This window comes from Triturus cristatus, chromosome 4_2 (assembly GCF_964204655.1).
Source record: "Triturus cristatus chromosome 4_2, aTriCri1.1, whole genome shotgun sequence".
NCBI classification, from domain to species: domain Eukaryota; kingdom Metazoa; phylum Chordata; class Amphibia; order Caudata; family Salamandridae; genus Triturus; species Triturus cristatus.
Genome location: NC_140586.1, coordinates 956892602 through 956911843, shown reverse-complemented (window position 1 = coordinate 956911843; position 19242 = coordinate 956892602). Strand labels below are relative to the sequence as shown.

At 47.1% G+C, this 19242-nt stretch overlaps 1 protein-coding gene across 1 annotated transcript in view; it reads right to left on the bottom strand.

Moving 5' to 3' along the window:
• Positions 1-1536: 1536 nt before the first annotated feature.
• LOC146839103 (uncharacterized) overlaps positions 1537-19242 on the bottom strand; it is an 83393-nt gene continuing 65687 nt past the window's right edge. The window contains exon 3 of the transcript XR_014960780.1: positions 1537-1695. The gene's annotated coding sequence lies outside the window, so the exon portion shown is untranslated. The remainder of the gene's footprint in view (positions 1696-19242) is intronic.

The window sequence follows — 19242 nt, the reverse complement described above, 5'->3', positions numbered from 1 at the left end:
CCACCTCCTCGCACACACTCCCCACATTCGATGAAGCTACAGTGGAGGTCGTTCCTTCTCCTATCTCGGCGCCAAGTCCTGGAACAACCTTCCTCTGCACCTGCAAACATCACCCTCTCTCTTGGATTTGAGAAAGGGATTCAAGACCTGGCTTTTCGACTGAGCCCAGTGAGACCATAGCACCTGGATAGCCTCGGGTGAATAGCAGCGCCCAAAAAGTACTGATTTGATTTATTGATTACCATTATTAGAATACATTTGTGGTTATTGTGGTTACCTCCTACAGGAAATAAGGAAGCACCTATTTCTGTAAGTTTGTCTAATGTTACTTTTAAGATGTTAGTCCCATACATGTCAGCTTTCTGTGTCTTTTGAATCAAAATGTTTTGTAATTTGTTTTTTTAAGATAGGAGATGCTATTGCAATAGGAGTAAATTACTTACAGGCTGTCACACAACATCTCATGAATTGAGATGTCCCGGAAAGAGAAGGAGCAGTTACATTTGTAGTAGCTGCTCACGCAGCAAATGCATTTGAAAAATTTTACTCATGGGTGGTGTTCGAGGCTGCAGCTGAAGCCTTGGGGCAATTTCAGTCTTACAAAGCTGCAGCATAACCTGCACATTATCGAGCATGCTAGTATTTGGAAATCTCTTTGACTTACCAAGAACACCAAAATTGCATCACTGGTGAATTACCGCATACACAGAGGAAGTCAGATTTGGCATCCTGAGTAATGAAGGGGCTACATGACCAGTTTTAGCTGGATATACACCATTTCCACATCCTCAGACCCTGCCCCTCGCAGATGTCATGGGGATTCTGAATATACAGTCCCCTTATACAGGATGCTGATTCAATATGGGCTATTGAAGGTGCCTGGCCAACTTGTTCTGGACCTACCCTAGAATCACAACCCGAAGGTTCTTTTTATTAGCAATGTAAGCATAGAGCGGAGAAAGTTGCTGTTATTGCCAATCAATTCTATAGCAATTTCTCTGGACACTCATTAACCACAGACAACTGTGTAAGGTTAGTTAGTTTATTACAAAGCCAAAACAAACTGGACATAAAGACCCCTCAAGATGAGAATGCAGAACTACTTCGGAAACAGCATAAAGCCAAACCTGTGCATCCAGTTTAAATGGTGCATCATTAACAAAACAAATAATTCAAGAAGCAGGATACAGAGGCTCAGAAAGCATGAGTCCAAGTTTCCCTGCATCGAGTGTTGATGAATATAAAGCATTAAACTATCCATACATTAACGCAAAAATGACATCCGTACTTAAGCATCTTCAGGGAAAGGAAATCAAAGTTTCGGCAAGTGGAGTCTTCCTAAGAAGCCTCCCCACCATCGATGGGGCAGATAGCATAAAGCTATTGAGACAGAGCTTGTTCTGAGGCAGAAGTGGGCGCTTTCCCTACTCCCAACAACACAATATTGAAGATAACTTTTCCCAAGATCCTTTGCAGGTCACGCCGTCTGCTCTGGGTACTGTCTCAGCGGTAGTTTTCCATGGGACAATGGTGTTCTTCTTCTCACTGCATTTGTCCATGGTTCCCAAGCCTTCTCCTGTGCGAAGGACAATGGCCTTCCTTTATCGATTCAGACTGTACAGTGTAACTTTTCCTTTCCTTGCTTTACTAATAAAACAAAGACATTATTCTAGCTACCAAGAGCGCTTCTTTCACCTGCAACACAAAAGAGGAGAAAGAATACATTTTACAGTACAAATGAAATTCAAATTGTTATTTCTAAAGCAAGAGCTTCCAGGGAAAATGTGTTTCAGGCCTGCAATATTCGGCTAACATAAGAAAATGGCATGTGAGCGTTACGAAATTGCATAAAAAATAAGGCACATTCGATTAATGCATTTACCCACATAAAAACAACAAATCAATACACACATTTATTAAATGAATGATTGTCAGTTACACTACTCAAACTCTTTATGTTGATGGTTACTGCTAGTCACATCCACCTTCTACATTAATCCTCTAGGTTACAATTCAAATGGCCTAAACACATCACGCTTCATGTTATTAAATTTCGCAAATTCTAACACTTCACATTAATACAACAAAGGATTATATGCGGGTGCGCTCTACATGTGTGAATATAATGCACCCCTACAAATAAACTTTGATTCCCGCTACACGACTATGAATAATGAACGCCAGACCAGCTTAAGAGGGGTCCATAGTACAGAGAATGGTTTCCATATAGGCAATCAGCCTTTGGACAATGAATGAAATTATGGGGAAGATGCCCCCAAAATGTGACAACATTTTCTTCTGAATTGCTCACAAGACCAACCAGCTAGAAGAGTTCCATCCTCATTGAACACCTCAAGATAAGGACCAAACTCTGACTGTGTGTCTTCCACTAGGAATGATGTGACCAGAAGAGGAGTGTACGACCTGGAGAAGGCTCTTTGCAAGCATCTGTACAAACATGCACAGTAACCTTCATTGACTGTCCTCCCTGAAGGATTGAAACGAGTACAAAATGAGCACTGAGATACACCAGCTGTGGATTTAGGTATGAAATTAATGGGGGATTTTGCTACAGTTTCCTTGATTGTCCTAAACAACATTAAGGGAGAAGCCTCAGCCTTGGCCATACACCTGAGGCTTGCAGCAATTCCAGTTCAAGATCGTGAAGGGAAACTACCAAAAATAATCTCTGAACTCTCTAGGGGCTGAGAAACATTGGGTTCACAAACCCTCAACCCACATTTAAAATCCAAAGGTGATGCTGGGAGTTCCTTTAAGGAAAGACCTGAATCGGGAGATAAGAAGGAGCAGAGGGATAGAGAGAAACGACGGACAGCATCTTCTGCATCTTGGGATTCTAGTAAGGGTATTTACAATTTGAGGGACCAGTACAAGAACAAAAACTATATTGGTGTCAGTATTTTGATAGCTGCTTCTCATCAGATCTCTAGGGATAAATGGCCAGAGGGAGGGGGTCAAATTGAATACTAAGGGGCAGATTTACAAGCCCCTTGCGTAATTTTTGCGCCGCTGTTGCGTCACTTTTTGTGACGCAGCAGCAGCGTAAAAATGAGGCTCATATACAACGTGAGGCATCTAGGGAGATGTGTCACGTTGTAAAGCCCTGCGTCACATTATACCTGCATCAGGTATAATGTATGCAAGGTGGGCGTTCCAACGTAAAAAAGCCTCGTAGAAGAGACGCAGTGAAATCTACAAGATTTCACTGCGCCATTTCTAGGACGCCACTGCGTCAAATTCTTACGCCTACTTGAAGCAGGCGTAAAGGAGTGACGCAGCACAATGATGATAGGCCTCCCCCTGGAGCTGCGTCATGCTTGCGACACCACTCCAGCAATGCGTGACTTTTGTGTCAACAGATGCATCAGAAATTCTGACGCATTTGTCAATCCTTGCGCCATGGTGCGCCGTATTGTAAATACAGCGCATCCATAGTGGCGCAAGGGTTTCTAATGGTGGCGCAGGGAAAGTGACGCATCTTTATAGATGCGTCACTTTCTTGTAAATCTGCCCCTAAGAGTATAGCAAGCAGAAATGTGAATCAGGGCAAGAGGCTGGGATCATCATCAAGAATGATGAGAAAGCTTTGAACTCCAAAACACAATTCAAAAAAAGAAATTAGCAGGATGTATGAAAGTAGGATGGGCTTTCATGGTTAACCCCGCTTTTTGCTGGTGTCATACTGTTTTCTGACTAGTCTGACTTGGATCCTTCTAATCAGGACCCCAGTCACTATGCTTCCTCCCTAAATTGGCTATGGTGAGTCACTCGTATATTCCTATTTGGCTACTGGGGAGACCCTAGTATATGGTACTGAGGTACCTAGGGCATGGGTACTCCAGGGGCCCCCTGTGGGTTGCAGCATGTATTATCCCACCCACGCGGGACCCTCAGCCTTTGTGAAGAAAACCTCTGTGCTGGATGCTTCCCAGCACGGATTCAGGGAGGGTCCTAGCACCGAATCCGCGCTGATCACGGCCACAGAACAGATTAGGTCAGCGGTGGATCAGGGAGGTAGAGCGGCCTTGATCCTTTTGGATCTATCGACCGCATTTGACACGGTCCACCACGGCTTGTTGATGGACCGTTTGAGGAAAGGGGGAATTCAGAAAAAAGCATGGGAACTACTGAACTCCTTTCTCTCTGAGCGGAGTCAAACAGTAGCCTTAGGTAATTTCTCTTCCCGGCATTTTTCTCTACCTTGTGGGGTCCCGCAAGGGTCCTCACTAAGTCCCACGTTGTTTAACATCTACGTGTCCTCCCTTGCTCCCATCATCAGAGACCACGGTTTTAGTGTCACATCGTATGCGGACGACAAGCAAATCGTCGTGTCTCTACTCCCCGGATGTGAATTGGGGTTGGACCATAATTTCCAGACCTGTATGTCGGAGGTGGCCCGCTGGATGGCTAGTAACTGCCTCATGCTAAACTCAAACAAGACCGAGGTCATGCTGTTGGGGAACAACCCTAGCTTCTGGACCCCGTTATGGTGGCCACAGGAACTGGGGGCCCTTCCCTGCCCGGTTAAGATAGTAAAAAATCTCGGGATGGTGATGGACGACAAACTCACTATGGCACTACAGGTTAAGGCAGTAGCCTCTAAAACAGGCTTTATCCTGAGAATGTTGAAAAAGATTCTGTTCCTGCTACCTTATGAAAGCCGACAAATGGTGGTAACAGCCCTGGTAATTTCCAGGCTCGATTACTGTAATAGTCTGTATCTGAATATTCAGGAAAACTTGCTGCACAGATTACAACTATTGCAGAACGCGGCTGCCAGACTACTAACTAACATCCCAAAAATTCTCTCCCATATCTAAGGCCATCCGTGACCTACACTGGCTCCCGATTAAAAGCAGAGTCCAGTTTAAGTCTCTGTGCCTGGTGTTCAAGGCCTTGAATGGAGAAGGCTCTGAATACCTTACTAAACGATTCATAAGGTATGTTCCAGCCCGGCGTCTTCGCTCATCTGAAGCCAGTTTCATCACGGTCCCTGTTATAAAAAAAGCCCGCTGGGGAGGACGCAGCTTTTCCTACGGGGCAGCCAGGCTCTGGAACAAACTGCCGCTCCACCTGAGATGCATGGAGAACCTATTGCACTTCAGGAAAGCTTTAAAAACCTGGTTGTTCGGCAATTAATCTCGGCTTTCGGGATCTGGGAGTAGTGGACAGCGCCAGGACACCTACTTGGTAATCGCGCGCTTTACAAATCACAATAACATAACTATAGGCCTGCCATTGCAGCCTGTGTGAGTTGGTGTGTGCACCTCCCACGAAAGATATAAGTCCTTATATCTAACATCACTGCTCTTGAAACCTATGTCACCCCTCCAGAAGGCCTTTCAGTCCTAAAAGCAGGGTGCACGGTTACGAGAGTGACGGTGGCCCTGCATGAGCAGACCACCCCTATGAAGCCTGGAGAATGGACTCTAAGGTTTGTAAGCGAATCAGCCGTTATGATCTGGAGAGGCCATGCGTCCTTACGCAATGACCATCTCTAAACTGGCTGGAACGAATCTGGGCATGTTTGGTATCAAACATGTTGGAATCATACCCAAACTCCGTATCTGGTGTTGGAGGTATGATTCCATCATGGTAGGGCCCCTTCGGGAGCTTTATTTAAGGGTCAAGAGGGCAGGGGGCTGAGCACAGAGCTCTTGGAGCCTTCACGGAGTGAGCGAGGGAGTGAGCTAGGAACAAAAGGGGCACCTTAATTTGAGCCGGGGTGTCTGGGAACGCTCGCTCTAAAAATGAAGGAAACAGACATGTGAGCCATGGAATTTGAAGCAAAGAAAATTGAGAAGGTGCAACTTCATAAAAACTGCAAGACAAAGGCATAAAAATACAAATATAGTGACCTCGCATGAATCAGGAGGCATTGAACTCGTTTGGAGAGAGACACTTCAGAAAACCTCAACGACACATTTATAAATGCATTATGAGAAACATAAGTTACATCAAGGAAAATGTTCTCAGAATGTAAAACACACTTGATCTAAAATACTGAAAATACTCACATACCTACCTAAAACCTAAAAGAAAGCAACTTTGCAAATGTGATATAAGTATGGAATGCTCAATAAGAAAACACCAATTTAGGGACAAAATAGTATAGCAAAATAGCATACATAGCATATACTGCAAATATATTGGCAAGTTGAATTGTATCTTAAAAACAAAAAACAAGAGCTCTCGGAAACCACCCACACCCGCCTTCCATCTACTAACAGACGGGTGGGGTAGTCCAAAGATGTCTCTGTGGTCTCCCTTCTTATACTCTTTAAGGCGGTCAGAAGTGCCTACGGTAGCGTCATCTCATGCCACGTCTACCTCGTGACTTACAGTATGGTTCTAATATTTTACCATCATGGTGACGCCATTTCCAGTAACTGTGGTACGTGAGCTAGGTGAAATTTCATATCTCAGGCAAGGCGCTTGCCGTAAATTGGATGCAGAAAAATGTGTATTGTAAATTGATTCAGTATATACATATATAAATCTTCACGTCCTGCGTGCCTCAGCTTGACACATCTGCGGTGGCAACTTCCCTAAAAGTATGTATTGGCCGAGGATGCAGTCTGCTGCATGTCGAAAGAACAGGGGGATGTTGAACTTTGCGCTAGTGAACTTGGCACACGGGTAGGGTGGGGGCTCTATAGTTTGGAGCAGGAGGCCCCACAGAAAGAGGAGCTAGATTTGATTTGGGTCAGACCTGCCTTCAGTCTGTTATACAGGAAAATGGCAGAACTATGGTCAATTTAACAAAGAGGCCTACATATTGAACAGAAGGGCCTACACAGGGGTTTTATGCTGGCTGAGTGGTAAGGATGTCCCAGGGTATTTGTTATATTGTAACACAGGACCCTCTGGTCAATTTAATACGGCCTACAAATTAGGCTGGCAGGGCAAGGACAAGGGTCTCATACCTCAGGTGTGGACAGAACGGGCCTGGGGCACGCTATGATATAAAATCGACCCTTTCTCAGAGTGTGACGGTGGCCCTGCATGAGCAGACCACCCCTACGAAGCCTGGAGAATGGTCTCTGAGGTTTGTAAGCGAATCAGCCATTATGATCTGGAGAGCCCATGCGTCCTTACGCAATGGCCATCTCTAAACTGGCTGGAACGAATCTGGGCATGTTTGGTATCAAACATGTTGGAATCATACCCAAACTCCGTATCTGGTGTTGGAGGTATAATTCCATCATGGTAGGGCCCCTTCGGGAGCCCTCCATGCTCCTGAGACCGATCTTACAGAGCCTAACAGCAACCTATGGCTGCTGCCGACCACAGATATGATTCTGCCCTCCTGCTGCTGGGCCAAGCCCGAGCAGGCGAAGGTAGGACAATAGGTTTCCAATCGTAGAGAGGTATTACCACCTCCCAGACAGGATTTAGTTTATTAGGCCGGGTGGGGGCACTTGCCAGTGCCACATAGTTTGCTGGAAGGACACATTTAGTGCCCTCCTTGCATACTCCAGTTTAAACCAGATCAGGGAGCCATTGGCTCTGGGCGAAACTGGACAAAAGAGATGGGAGTATCCTCCCCACTGTCTGACCCCTCCTCTGGAAGGTACCCCTGAATCGTCCCAACCCTCACCTTAGGGTGCTAAAGTGCTTTCTTGTGGGTGGGTCCCTAGAGTCGTCGTGGGATTCGATTCAGATCCAACTCCACTTCTACTTTGACCATCTGGGTACTCTGGACTTCTCTCTGGGCACTGAGACCGCACCCGGCAAGATCCCTGCAGCTTGTTGCTGGGCAGTGAGGCTGCCTGCCAAGGCTAGTCCTTCAACTGACCCATCAACAGAGTTCTGGGAGAGGAGATCAGGGAGACAGCCACTCTCTTCTTTCTGTCCCTCGTCAGTGGCCATGAGCAAACCCATGTATGCCCTGTCCAAAAAAGGTTTCAGGTGATTCACATGGAGTACCCTATGGAGACTCCTGGGCATGCCATGGTCCACCAGGTAGGTGACCTGTATTGTTCAGTGGTTAAGCCAAACCCATCAATCAGTGTAGTTGTCAGCATCCTCTTCTCTAACAGAGAGGAGTGTGTCTCTTCCTTTGTTAGCAAAGGAGAGCCGCAGCATAGCTGCCCACTGCTTTTGAGGGACCTTCTGTACTTTACAGGGCCTCTCAAAGGCAGTAATCCATTTGTGGGTGTCATCCCCCTCCTGGTAAGGAGGGACTATCCTACTCAGGTTCCTAGTGTCAAAGGAGGATTCCCTGCTTCTAGGAATGCTGGGGCTGCCACCATGGGACTCTAGTACCAACCTTTTCCAAGAAAGCGATTTACAAAAAAAAAACCTAGACTCTAGGTACTGCACCTATGAAGATATAGGGTATAATCCAAAGGAGTGATGCTCAGATCAAGGGAAAACAGCCTCTTGGGTTCCCCTAAGCAGATATAATGCACACATTTATACACAAATAAAGATCAGCACTCACTATCTATTGTTTTTCCAAATATTGTCTATTCTGGTCGAAACAAAATGTGTTAATTGCGATACTGGACTCGAACATTATTTAGCTGACATCGTTTACGTCCAGAATTTGCAAATTCAGACGTGTTGTATGAAAATTCTTTATTGACAATATGCAAAATATTCACACCAATGCGTTTTGTCCCTTTTCTTGAGACTTCTTCAGGACTTTGTCCTTTCAAAGATCCGTTGCTCAAACCATCTGCTTACATTATTAAGCCCATGTCGGCAGTTGAACCAAATCAGTAATATTTGGTGTATGTACACCGTCTCCACGTTAATACTCCAACCTTTTCCTAGCCCTCTGTACTTCTAAGGCCTCTTTATCCAGGGCCAACTGATCTCGCTTGAGCTCAGGTCCCAAGGTCCAAGCCTGATACTTTGGCATTCCCTGTCTAAGGAGTTATCACTCTTTTCAGAGACAGATGTTCCTACAGAAGTATTAGAGGCAATGGACTCTGCATAGGAAGACCTAGCCCGCCTCTGCCTACCCTGTACCCTCCCAGGTGGAATAAAGAGGGACCTGTTTCTAGGGACACCCTCTGTGCCATCTGCACTATCCTCTGGGGGATGAGAGCTCCCCGGGGGGATTCGTTAGAATCCTCCTGGTTAAGGTCAGAATCAAGGTCAAGGAGGGGGTCCCTCCTGTCTCCTCTTCTGCCCCTTGCCCACTCACTCAGTCCTGCTCCTCTGACCCACCAGCTTTCTGGAGGTCATCTTGCAGCAGCACCTCAAAGAGGCGCTGAGTGCTAGGGCTTTTTGCTGTCTTAGGTTTTCTAGAGGAACACAGGACCCTCAGTTCTGGGAATTTGAAGCCACTGTATCTAGAAAGAAGAGAGCCACTGGCATCTCCCACTAAAGACATACTAGTTGTAGTGTGGTGCTGCACCTACCTAACCTAGTGGGAACTAATCTTCCTTTGATTGGAGAAAGGGTGTGCTATGCCCTTGACAACCAATCTGCAAAGTTCAGAATAACAGACTGAATATTTGTTAAGGGGTATGGGCCCATTGTGGCTCCTCTTAACGATCTCACATCCAAAAGGATGCCCAAGAAAGTCCTATGGAGAGCAAAAAAATTTGATGACCTAAAGCAGGCCATGTGCCCTTCTCCAATTCTGCAAAGTCCTGATTACTTCAAGACCTTTATTGTACAAACAGACGCTACTGAGGTAGGGGTTGGGGCTGAGTTGTCTCAACTCAATGCAGAACGCCAGAATCAACCAGTAGCTTTTATGAGCAGAAGGCTGACCCCCAGAGAGAAACGTTGGTCAGCTAATGAGAGGGAGGCCTTTGCTGTGGTCTGGGCCCTGAAGAAACTGAGGCCATACGTGTTTGGCACTCACTTCACTGTTCAAATAGACCATAAGCCCCTCCTGTGGCCTAAACAGATGAAGAGTGAAAACCCCAAACTTTTGAGGTGGTCCATTTCCCTAGAGGGGATGGATTGTACCGTAGGACATAGACCTGGGAGTAACCATACCAACGCAGATGGACTCTCCAGATATTTCAACTTAGAAAATGAAGGCCTTGCAATTCTCCTAAAGGAAGAAATTCACTGAGACTTCAAAGAAATAGAGCTATCTCTTCCGAACATGCAAAGCGTTAAAATCAAATGTCAGGAAGAAAGAACGGTGCCTGTCCAAGATCTGCTTCTTTTTAATATGTATATTCCACTTGGCTCATCACATGATCTCCTCATGGAAAAATCTTTTGAGAAACTAATGTCAATTCTAGAATCCAGGGGGTTTCAACAGTAAAATCTTGAATGCTCTACTGAACAACAGGAGGAATCCAGCACAAGAGGCAGCTTTCTCAATCCCAATGTCCATATTACCAACCAAGATAAATGAAGACAAACGAGGGAAATCACTCCTGTGTTTAATGTCTCGGCAATGAACGGCGTCATCCTTAACAGAAAGGTAGAAGGAAACATCCCGGCTGCATTCACAAGAATAGGCTCCTGTAGTTCCTCAATCTTGGACTATGTAATTTGCAGTATCAAGCTCTTCGTGAAAGTACAATCACTAAAATTCAGGGGCATATTCTCAAGAACGTGTGATAACCATCGCAAATTTAGCCTAACGCAAATTTGCATATCGCAGTCCATCGCGAGAAAATAACACCGTCTTAACATCCAATTCCCAACCCGGCGGCACCGTGCGATAGCAGCATAACGCACCAAATGACTGCGTAAAAACCAACGCGACACACAAAAAAAGCAAAACACGAACGCCAAAAAGTTGTGATGCCATAAAGCGCGATATCAAAATCAGCGAAAACCAGTGACCGGCCTGCAATTCCCACGCGTTATGCGGGAAAATGCACTATAAACCCAAATAATTTTTTTTTTAACTATTCAAACTGTGTAGCACAAATGGATGCACCCAGACCGAGTGCAGAGGACAAGCCGAATCCCACAAGCCCCACAGAGGACCAGCCAGGAACCCCGTGTCCGGGGAAGGGCAAGGAGACGAGGAAGACCGGATCATCGTCACGGAGGTGATAGAACACCATCAACAACTGTTCGTCACCTCCACTGCGGCACTGGCAACCCAAACGGAAATATGGCAGTCCATCGTCACCAACGTCAATGCAGTCGGAGTGTCGAGGCGGTCAATGGAGGAGGTCAAGATGCGCTGGCATGAAGTGCACAGCCAAATCAAGGAGAAGCTCTCCGCCAACAGGAAGGCAGCAAAGGCGACTGGAGGTGGGAGTCCTGCACCACAGGAGGAGCTGGATGAGCTGGACCAAATGGTGGCCACAGTCATCAGTGTGGAGACTGTGGCAGGAGTTGGGTGCCTGGACACAGCTCGAAATGACCTGATGCAACAGGGTGAGTAACCACCAGGGACTGGGGGACGGGGGGAGATGGGCACAATGGCACACATGCACAATTATGTGTAGCACACTGCACACCCACAATTATTGTGGAACATGTCCCTGATACCCTTGGCACACTGCAGCACACATAGGAACACCAAGTAGGCCCCGTCCACTATGTGCACATATGGGCCCCCTCCAAATCACCAACGACACAACCCAGCCATGCACATGTGATGCATACAGAAAAGCAGTGGCTGGGTGAGCCCCACTCACTATGCAAGTGACACTGCATGACCGATAGCATGGCAGTAGCCAATATACATGACATGGTGCACGATTCGACATGGAGGTGTCCCAGTGCGGATCACATCCGTAAAGGAGCAGGTCACACTCTGACATATCCACGTGCACCCACAACCCATACCGTCCAATACACGCAGCAGACGAACAATGCACAAGGCCAAAAAATCTGTCCAAGAGCACACATGACCCAAGTCGCAAACATTTCAGCCCCCGAAAAGTACACAATTCAAAGGCACACCGCCTCAAAGGGATAAGGGTACACGATATCAGAGCTGCAGGGGCAACTTCCCCCACAATGCAGCACACACACATAGCAATCACAGAACATCAGCAATGAAGGCAATGTGGTTTAAAGTGCAACACCTACACCACAGGACTGAGGACACAACAGGTTCCGCTTGTGGGTAGTAACTGGCCACTCACATTTGGCATTGACTGACATTGTGTGATGATAATGTACGGGTACAACCACACATCCGTCATGTAGTCGGAAATCCCACTGTCTGCCATCAAATAGCCTTAGCCAGCTCCATCAAAACAGTCACAATGTGCATTGTCATGCAGTCTGTATGTAAACATATGCTAAGTGTCAACATACAGGGGAAACTCTGTTAACCTGCATCTCCCCTTAACATTGCAGAGGGACAATCAACACACACTGCAGAGCAGACCACAAACCCCATCATTGATAATGTAGAGGACAACCTGCACATATGTCAAGACACCCTCCAACGGATACTGGACAGCCTCTGCACCCCACCCCCAGGAGCAGGGCAGGCCAGCTGCCTCGAGGTGACCCCACCACCTGCACAGACCACACAGCAGGAAACACACACAACCACGGCTGTCTCTCAGGACTCCCACGAACAATACATGGAATTTCAACGCCGTGTGTTGGGTTGCCAGGTGGATATGGCGGATCAGCTGCGGGTGGGTTTCGAGCTAGTGGCAGAGAAACTCGAGGCCATACGTGGGTGTCCTGAGTCCCATCAGGGACCACGTACAGTCCCTTACGGACACCCCCTGTCCGCACCATGCTCACTGACAATCCTTGGCTGACCTCGCTGGGGCCATTACTCAGATACATGAACGGTCCAGTCAGACAGGCACCAGCGATGACAGCACAGACTTTGCACAGATGCGGAGGACAATGGAGACCATGGAGCAGATGCAGGCTGGAAGTATGGCTGCCACAGCTGAACACCAGCGAGATGTAGCTGGGATCTTCCATGCCCTGCAGTTCATCATCTTGCCATTGCTGCCACTGAGCCAGTCCCAGATAACTGCAGCGGGAACTTCGACACATACATCTCCGACCCCTGATGTGTCAGTGGAACCCAGTGATGCAGCCATTACCCCGCCACACACACCGGACACCGAAGAAGTATCAGAGGAGTAAGATGGGGATGGTAATTACTGTGTGAGGAAGGAGGTAGTAGCATCCATCTCCGCCAGATGGCCTGTTCCTGCCTGGTTCAGCCCTAAGCATCATGCTCTGGGACAGCACCTCCCACTGTCCCCCGGAATACTCTGCGACATCCACCTGGACCCCGACATGGACTGCCGCATCTTCACTGCTTGACAATTACACAGCAATCCTGTTGCGGACTGCTCTCTCCCGCTTCCCAATCACTTTTCAATCCCCAAAGGACTGTGGTTGGCCCACCGCTGGGCTTCCATGTTATGTGGGCTTGGATGGCCATGTACAGCTCCAGCTCCGTCATTCACCAGAATGTGAATAAAACATTTGAAATCACACAGATGTGTCATGACTAGGTTCACTCAGGTATGGAAGTATGGCTGGATGTAGGAACAATGTTTGTACATGAAGGTACCCCTTGGTAACTGACATCCATGAGCATGTGTATCCCTGAGACACAAGGCCAATTGGATGACTGTGAAGGTGAGCACTAGCTGTGTCCCCATTGCACATTAACAGCAATCTCACAACCCCCCAACGTAGGCACACGTCCATGTACTGAATAGGGCTGTGTGTAGGAATGACCAAATCGGTAGCAGGCCAGGAGTGGTGTCCTACATCACATGTGACAACAGAACTTCAAGTCGCATACCTACTCACACACATCTGTGTGGACACATATTGAATGATTTACGACATTGCTCCACATGGTCAGAGGTTGGACACCATACTCACATTGCTTACTATCCCAAAATAATGTCTGGCTCACAGAGGTGGAGCTGTCAAAATGGACCCACCCCCATTGTACATGCGTCAGTCAGACTCTCCCTGTGTATAGGCATGTGCGTGTCAGTACGGACAAGGCAATGGCCACAATAGGCAGGGACATGCTTAAGACACTTGCACGCAGCATGGGAACCTTTCGAGGTGCAGGAAATTGAGAGGCAGAACTAAACACCAATCATTACAGATGGCAACGGTCTCACCCCACCTTGCCTTGCTGGACAAGTCATGTGTTGTTTGTCGTCTGCCCATTGCCCCGTGTGAGGGGGCATGACTTACAGCCCATGGGGTCTGCATAGTGCTCTGCCACCGGACTGGGCGGACTGTCTGCTCTGCTGACAGTGATCAGGTGAAAGGGTCCGACAAGGTCACATGTCGTGCTACATTGCCATGTGTGTGCTCTCCCCCCAGCAGTGTGTCCGAATTGGTAACGTTGCCAAACGACGCTGTGCTGCTCCGACCATGGAACTGCATCACCTTGCACAGGTGTGTGTACACACGCGTAGTTCCACGCACATGCATTCAGAGTCCAGGCGAAGGCAGACATGTCCTCTGTTGTGGTGGGATATGTGAGCATTCCCCACGATGCAACAAGGATTTGGGACCTGTGCTCTGGGTGACAATCTGATGTGGCTGCAGGAACGTAGTTATTCGTCCATGAATGCCAGCGCAGCCTCATGTGCAATGTGTTCCAATAGTACGTCGTCGTCGGGTGAGCCAATCCATTAACTGGTCCGAGCAGATGTGCTCAGTCCACGCCGTTTCCCCAATCCGCAACACAGCCCAATAGGGGAGTGCCTCGATGTGGTCACTGCACACGAAGAGTTGTGCAATCTCCCATGCGCAACTGCCAGCACATACGCCAAAGATCAGTGCATCCCATGCACGGCTATCCCGGTGACACTCCTGTTCGTGGGCCAACAGGGGGCACACTGTCAGGTCATAATCCAATTCAGCTACCGTTGCATTGGATAGGCAGACCTTCATGGGCCACTCGAATGTGCATGATCGACAGTGGAACCAGGTCTGGAAGCAGGTGACATAGGCAAGACGGAAACTCAGACGGAAACTGATTGGCAACACTGCCATTGGCAGGGATCCCAACAGATGCAGCATTCGTGCACGGTACAGTTCCACGTGACAGGGGTTGTGCATGTGCCCGGGAATGCCTGCCATTGCGTTTGTTGGGCTCATGGCACCGGCGGAAGTTCTGTGGACGATATGCCACAGCTCTGGGCAATGAGTCGTATGTGTGTGCGACGTTTGGCTGCATGGTTAGTTTTTGACTTATGTGTCAAGGGCATCCCTTGCAGGTGTAGTACGTGCAGGGACAAGAGTGTGTGTGGTGTGGGCACGTTAGTGTTTCATTGGTGCAGTTCGTGGTGCGGGAGTCGTCGGAGTCTGGTATGGTTTCTCACGCAGGGTGTGCCAGCCACATTCAGGACCAAGGTCGGGGGTTCGGTTCGCCTTCAGCCTTGTGTGTTGAGACAAAGGGGCTTTCATTCCTGATATCAGCCTGACTACTGCTTGCATTTCTTGAATGTGATGTGGACTTCGCGCTGACTTTGATGCCAGGCCTGTGATTTGGGGTGCACAGATTTCGAGACACACGCAGCTGTTTGCATGAGCCTAGGGCCTGATTGGCCTTGCGCGCCTTGTTCAGTCTCTCTCTCCCTTTCTTTCTCTCTTTCTTTCTTTCTTTCTCTCTCTCTCTCTCTTTCTCTCTCTCCCTCTTTCTCTCTCTCCCTGTCCTTTGATGAGTGCCTGACACACCTTCTTATCTTGGATATTGTCTTGCAGGCTGTGAGTCATAGATTGTCCAGGGATGCCCCGCCATGACTCTTCAAAATAGTTGTTTGGTGACAATTTTGGATGTGACATTTTGTTTGATCTTTCAATGGTGAATGTATGAATCAGGATTTCAGTGCTCAAATGTATGTTGATTGTTCCAATTGTGCGACATCATGCGGGTGCTTTGTTCATGTTTTCGTGCCCTTGATGTGCAGTGTCTTGGTCCGGGAGAGGTGGGGGTGCCTGGGGTGAGGGGGGGGGGTCCTGGGGTGGTTGCGGTGGGTGTTGTGGCCCTCTTGTGTGTCCGGTACGCATGTTCAGTGGCTCCATGGCATCTTTGTTCTTCAGGTGTGGCTTTGGGCTGGGCTCTCTTTTCTGGTGCAGGTTGTAGTCTGACTTTGCACCAGGTTGGAGCAGGTGTTAGTTCCCTGGTGCTAACGTGCCTTATCGCATGTTTTGTGATCTTGTCGCAGATCTAGCTGGTCATTGAGAATGTTGCGGTGTGGTGTTGTCATGGCTTTTTGCACGGGAATGCCTACTCTGCATCTCATTAGCGATAGTTGCCGGGGTCATCTGTGGCAATGTATTTGAGGATGCTATCGCCAAAAAACTGGTGATATCGGCTGTTTGCACCAGCTTGTAAATGGGGCAGTAAATTTATCGTGACTTTGGCTGCGATATAGTGCCGTTAACTCGAAGATAGCTCCTTGAGAATATGCACCTCAGTATACTCACGAAAGCGATCATGCATTCCTGACTATGGGAATTGAAATATTAACACAATCTTCCTCTCCATCGTCTTTACGCTCTTTACACGGGCGGGCAGATGTTAATCGAAAAACAGGCCGAATACACTGGGACTCTAAAACAGTCAACAAGATAAACGCTACTATCTCTTCCACAATTTTAGGTGATATAATCAAGGAAGACGATCTCATATTCAGCTATGAAGGCAAAATGCAATCAGTGGTGGCTAGCCTTCAGGTAGACATAAATAGGCAAGTCAAGGGTAAAACCCATTCCAATGGAAAGCAAGTAGACCATCTGTCATCAAGACTAAACAGATTGATCAGAATGCAATTCCAATCCTTCTCAGCCATAAGGCATAAAGAAATAAGAAAGCTGAAAAAATGTTGCCAGTGGAAAAAAGAGAAAGAATACCAAGACCAAAAAGATAGGATCGATATACAAACTGCAGTAAAATGTAAAAACAACAAGGCATTCTGGAGTATGGTAGCCAAGCACATGGGGATACGTAAATCAATTGAAGCATCACCAGTCTCTTCATCTGACTGGGAAAAGCTTATCCTTATATAAATCAAATCAACAATACCAGGAGCCATCTTGCCAGTGGTGGGACAGTAAGAGCCAGCTACACCGGGATATGCTAGCTCCAACGTCCACACAGATTGCCCTCTTCATCAAAACCACCAGATCATCTGCAGCAATGGGGCCAGACAACATTCCGATCAAAGTTCAACAATCAAATCCTGGAGAATGGAGTAAATTCTTAGCCCCTCTCTATCAGCACTGCTTCATAACTGGAAAAATTCAAAAATCTTGGCCGGGGAGTATAGTGGTTTCCCTTCTGAAAAATGGTTCTGGATCGAACACAAATAACCATCGACAAATTGCCCTCTTAGATGCAACAGGAAAAATCTTCGCAGCCTGCATCTTGGACCACCTGAAGGACTGGGCATTTTCTAACGGAGTGATCCCTATGACGCAGGCAAGCTTTCATTCAAACCACTCAGTAACAGACAATATTGCTGTCCTTGAAAAGTATGTAATGCTAAAATCACAAGAAGTTTAGGGCGCTTCTATTGATTTTTTGACTGCTTTCAATAGAGTGGACAGGCAAACTCTATGGAAGAAGCTAGAGAGCTTAGGGATTTCCCTGATCGTCTTACAAAAATCATCTCTTTCATACAGCAACATGGTGTGGAGTCCAAATAGGGGGGAGAAAAGGGCCTTTCCAGATTAATCCAAACAATGAACAGTTTGAAACAAGGTTGCCTTCTCGCTCCCATGCTATTCTCTTTATACATAAGTGACCTTCCGGGGTACTTTTTTCAAACTAACAACTTTCCACCAAAATTAGCACAAAGGGACATCCATAGTTTAATGTATGCCGATGACATTGTCATTCTTGATCGTACTCCAATTGGCCTCCAAAGAAATCTAAATGAACTAAATCAATCTGCAAAAGAGAACATTTTGGTCCCTAACATTTTAAAAACTAAGGGCCAGATGCATCAAGCTATTTTGCGATCGCAAACAGTGCGATTTGCAAAAAACTGGCGTTTGCGATCGCAAAATAGCAATACGCAATGCATCAAGCAAAATTCACAGAATCTCCCAGGTATTCGCAATCGTTTGCGATTACCTATTTTGCGATTTAAAAATCTGCGAATCCTTATTTGCAAATCACTATTTTGAAGTCGCAACGCTATGCATGAAAAATCGCAAATTACGAATATGTAAGAAGTCGCAATTTTTCAATCGCAAAATTCCACCAAATCAAACTAGGTGGTAACCAGGTGAAAACAATCAAATCAGGTGGGAAACATTTGGGAAAGTATTTAAACAGGCCCAGAAGGCCTCAGAATGTTTCACAATGGCAGCGCTGTACGTCATGGCGAGGAGGATGAGGCTAAGAGCAGCAGCACAGAGATGAAGGAGGATACAGGAGCGCATTTTCAGAGTGCCCGTTACTCTGTTGGGGCACACAGAGGAGGAAATCTATGACAAGTATAGATTAAATGCAGCAATGATACAAGATCTGATTGCAGAATTGGACCCACTATTGCGGTGTCAGACTCACAGGACACATGCCATCCCAACCCATGTGCAGGTCCTGTGTTCCCTGCACCTCCTAGCGTCAGGTAGCTTCCAGGGGGTAATAGCTGCAGTTGGAGGTGTATCACAAAGTTCACAATCGCGTTTCTTTAACGCGTTCCTGGCCGCTATGTTGCTGAGGATGCACCACCACATAAGATTATCAAATACCCCACAGGAATTGCTTGGAACTAAAATGGACTCTTACCAGATAGCCAACACCCCCATGTAATTGGTTGCATAGATGGGACATCTGTAGCTATATGACCCCACTCAGTGAATGAGTAAATTTTCAGGAATAGGAAGTGTTATCATTCACTGAACATACAAGTGATATACAATGCTAAGAACATCATCACAGACATAGTGGCAAGATACCCAGGGAGTAGGCATGATTCCTACACCTTCAGGCAAAGCGGCATCCATAGACGTCTCCTTGGGGGTGAATTTGGTGAAGGATTCCTGCTTGGTAAATACATGTCACTCTCTTACGCAGATAATCATTTCCGTGTGAGACATAGCAGTGACTAATCTATTTGCTGTTTCTCCATAGGTGACAGCGCATATGCTGTGCTCCCATTCTTCTTAACACCATACCTGAATCCAAGTACACCAAGTGAATCAATCAATCAATCAATCAGTGACACTTATAAAGCGCGCTACATACCCGTAGGGTCTCAAGGCGCTGGGGGGGGGGTGCCGCTACTGCTCGAACAGCCAGGTCTTCAGCTTCTTTCTGAAGGAGAGGTAGTCTTGGGTCAGGCGCAGGTCGGACGGGAG